At 41.7% G+C, this 4275-nt stretch overlaps 1 pseudogene; it reads left to right on the top strand.

Annotated features, from left to right (window-relative positions):
- Positions 1–2716: 2716 nt before the first annotated feature.
- On the top strand, positions 2717–3870 carry LOC119624344 (U1 small nuclear ribonucleoprotein C-like; annotated as a pseudogene).
- Positions 3871–4275: the final 405 nt, after the last annotated feature.

Raw genomic sequence — 4275 nt, 5'->3', positions numbered from 1 at the left:
CTAGAAAGTGAAGAATCTTGGTAAACCAAAGTTGTTCTTAATAACAGAGATTAGAGGCCACATGGCAATGATAGTAATAAAGCAACAAAAATACTGCTGCCCCAGATACTCTCCCGCAGCTTCAGAGAGGTGGACTGATCTGAGCACTGAGAACATTTAAGTGTGGGAAATGTTTTACTACAGCTTTAACTTCTTAATACAAGCTCCAGTTCCATGTGTCCCACTCAGGTCAACTGCCAGCACCACCAAAGCCCTTAAAAGTTTATTTGTCTTAATGACTTCAATTCTCCCCTCCTCCTGGGCACCCATCATCCCTGACTCAAACCTGTAGACAAGCCAGACCATGTTCTGTCTCTTCAGAAAAGGAGCAGCTTGAACCATTCTACCCACTTCCAGCCTGGCTTCTAAATCTGGGGTCTCTTTGATAATACTCTCAGCCCAGTGGAGAGGAAAGCCTACTGGGGACAGCTAAAATTTGGCTTATCCTTCCTAGCACAGCCAGTCCAGAAGCCATGGGCCTGGAGATGGAATGGGTCCAAGTTCTCCCAAAGGCTTTTGTCTGAGAAACACTGGCTTAACTATGAAACAGCATTTTCTGCTGAGCTGAGAAATAGCTCCCCTGCCACCACCACCCAGGGAAGTCCATAGTAAGAACGCTTAGGAAATGGAAGAGGAACAGGTTAGAAGCCTGGGTGATTTTCAAGGGTGCTAAGTGGAAATCTTATATTTTTGTGATTACGAAAAAAGTTTCAGTCACATTCAAGTTCATGTGTAGTCAGTACCTAAATGTAGACATGAGGTCTTCAACTGGGATGCATGAAATTCTTGAAATTGTACATAAAGGTGTATGGTTGGGGGGTGTGTAAGCATGGGTGTAAGCGTGTGTGCATGTGTAAGCATTTTTTGAAAACAGAATCCGTATCCTCCATTGATTTCTCAAAGGAGTCTGCAACACCTCCTTCACCTCTACTGCCACCAAAGTTAAGAACCAGTGACTTAAAGGGATTGTAGACTTTTCTTCAGCTGGAAAGAATCTTGGATGGTATTTAGTTCATTTTTGCTCCCTTTAAAATTTTTCTGATAAAAAATTAAGTCTGATTAGCATGGGCTGTTTTATAAATGTTGAAGTCTTCTAGGCTTTTTCTCTTCTGAAACACCTTCCAGATGGGTCTTGGAGCATGCCTTGTGATGACATCAAGTAGGGCTGTGGTGATGGATCTACCCGTGTAAATGCATCTACACATGATCGTCTACCCGTGTGTGCCAGAAGGGCTGCTGAGGGGGTGGCAGGCACACTCCTGTCCTCTGGTTTATTTTCATGTGTTTTAACTTGGAGCACAAAGATAGGACTGTGGTTCAGAACTCCAAGCCCCTTCATTTTAAAGGGAACTAGTGAGATTCATCCTTATGAGAAGAACCTGGCAAGTCCCCACAAATGACTTCACTCTGATGATTTTCACGACCCAACTTTACCCTGAATATTACAAATTTATTTCTTTTGCTTTTATGCTTAAAGCAGCTCAACAATGCATAATTCAAGATGATTATGGCTTGCAAAACCCTGTTTTCTCAACACAAATACTTAAAAAAGAAATCAGCTTGATACTTGGCACCCTTCACTGCAGCTGGGTTCACTGCTCCCAAGTCAGGTGTTTCCATTCAGTGAATGGAAGTTATGTATTAAGAGCAGAATGAGAAAACCACAGAATTCCAAATCTCCACATAAGATTTCCCTGGGGCAAGATATAAAGCAGAATAGTCAGTTGATTCTTTCAACATCTAAGTTAGAAGTGAGGCATTCTTATTAAGGCCTTTTATTAAGTAGAGTAGAAAATACTTGGCAACCATTGGCCATAAGGGTGGAGGTGAGGGAAGAAGTTAAAGATGACTCCCAGGCTTCCGATTTGGTAATGGAGGCCCACGAATGGAAGAAACTTGGGGAGATATAAATGGGCCCCATTATGGATATGTTGCATTTGGATTCAGGTGGGTAACTTGGTGTGCAGTTCAATATGAGGGTCTGAAGGAATGGGTTGGGCTAGAGATAGAATTTGGGAGCTATCAGTAAACCTACAGCCTACATACCACTGGGAGTTAAAGAAGAGAGTTTCAAAAAGGAGAACAATGATGCCAAGTATCTCAGAGGAGTCAACTAGGAAAGAACAAACTGTTCCCTGGGTTAAACAATGAGGAAGTCATTGATGACCTTAGGACAAGCAGTTTCTGTGGATTTGAAGAGGCAGAAGCCAAGTCATATCTGATGAAGGACTGGATGGACAGCAAAGAAGTGGCAAAGCTGAATGGTGACCTCTCCAGAAGCCCAGATATAAAGAAGACAAATTGGAGTGATAGCTGAAGAAGGAATGTAGAATGGTGAGAGTTTTGCCTATTATTTTTTAGATTTAAAGAGACTTGAATATGATGAGAAGAAACCAGAAGGAGGGGGAAGTTGAAGAAACAGGAGAGAAAATGAATCTTTGATGGAACAAATTCCTGGATGGATATGGAGAAGAGTAAATTCAAGAGCACCATGGTGACACTGGCCTTGACACATTCGTCCTCCAAGACACCCAGGAAGGAAAATAGAGATGCGGATAAGCTTGTGAGTGATAAGCTTCCCACTGAGGAAGCTCATCCCTGGTCATCTCAGTTTTATCAGCTAAAGAAAGTAGGGGTACTTAGGATAGGCTAGGGAGCATGAGAAGAACAGCAAAGGTTTGGACCTATCATGGAGAAGAGGGGAAAAGGGTAACTGACCAGGGACACAGATACAGATGGCTAGAAGCACTGGGGACCAAGATGAGACCGGAAATCCTAAATGTATAGTAGTAGCACCAGTCCACCTAGTTGTGTGTATTTCTTTGACACTTGGCTACCAGTGGGTAGCATGGAAGAAGATGGATATGTTTGGGTTAATCCAGGGTTGGAGATTTATAAGACAGGTTAATAGAAGGGGGTAAAAGAGATAAGGAAGCTGGGTTTTCTGGGTAGAAAGTAGTTGAAGTGATAAGAATGGGACCTGGGCAGGAGAAGGAAGAAATGAAATGGGAAAGGATGATACAAAACAGAAGTCTAGGGTAAAATGAAGTATACAAGTTGCTGAAGAGCTTACGAAGATCAAAGAACAGGTATAATCAGAGTAGGGATGAAAAGTTCTAGAAAGACAGGATAGTATGGTCAGAGAATTCCTGGAATAAAATGTTGTGGGTTTTCTTCCAAAACATTTTACCACTATTTTCATGTTATGCTATGAGTTTGAAAAATGCATTACAAGGTCATCTCCAGGCATTGTGGAATGGAGTGGCCAACCTCCTTCAGAGCAACATGCCCAAGTCTTATTCTATCTACTGCAATACATAGTTCTCCCACAACTCTCCATCTGTGAGAAAGGCCCACTTCAGTGGTAGGAAACACAAAGAGAATGTGAAAGACTACTACCAGAAATGGATGGAAGAACAGGTTCAGAACCTGATTGCCTAAACAATGGCTGCATTTCAACCAGGAAAGATACTTCCTACTCTATTCTCTGCTCTCCTTTGCAGGGGCAATGATACCACCTCCCCCCCAGCCTTCCAGGTCCTCTTTGCCCAAGTATAATGCCAGCACCCCATATGGGAGCTCTCCCATGATGCCAGTGATGGGCCTCTTTTTCATGGGATGATGTCAGTGGGACTTGCTCCTGGAATGAAGCCACCCATGGGAGGCCACATATCAATGATGAGGCCTCCTGCCTGTCCCATGATGGTGCCTGCTTGGCCTAGAATGACTTGATCAGATGGTTAAGGATAGTGCAGAGGCCTTGTATATCAGGTTTATATTACTTGTTCTACTTCACTAGGAGACCATGGTGCTGTGACTCTGGGTGTTTTCTTAACAGCATGATAAGGAAGACTTTCTTTTCTTATCAAAGAGAGAATAGTTTTGGAGGGGAGAAGTGGGACCAAAAAAAGTAGTTTTTATTTGTATTGTGAAATGTGAAAATAAAATTGTTAACTCTTTTCATAAAAAAGAAACTACAACAACCAAAAAAACCCCAAAGTGTATTACAAGTGAAAGTATATATGTTTGGTAACTTAAATTTATTATTTTGTATTATCTGTGCCTTTGGCTCTCTTCCATATGATAATCCCATTCTCTTTTCATTGAACGAGGAAAATGCAGATCAGGTCTTAAGAGTACCGTATTTCTAATGCTTTCATTATTTTATATGTACAGTGATACAATTATCATTTTAAATAAAAGCTCTTGAGAAAGAAGCTAGTGTTTTCTATTTCA

Source organism: Chlorocebus sabaeus, chromosome 12 (assembly GCF_047675955.1).
Source record: "Chlorocebus sabaeus isolate Y175 chromosome 12, mChlSab1.0.hap1, whole genome shotgun sequence".
NCBI classification, from domain to species: Eukaryota; Metazoa; Chordata; class Mammalia; order Primates; family Cercopithecidae; genus Chlorocebus; species Chlorocebus sabaeus.
Note: the sequence above shows the minus strand (reverse complement) of the source record. Positions and strands in the feature narration are given on the sequence as shown.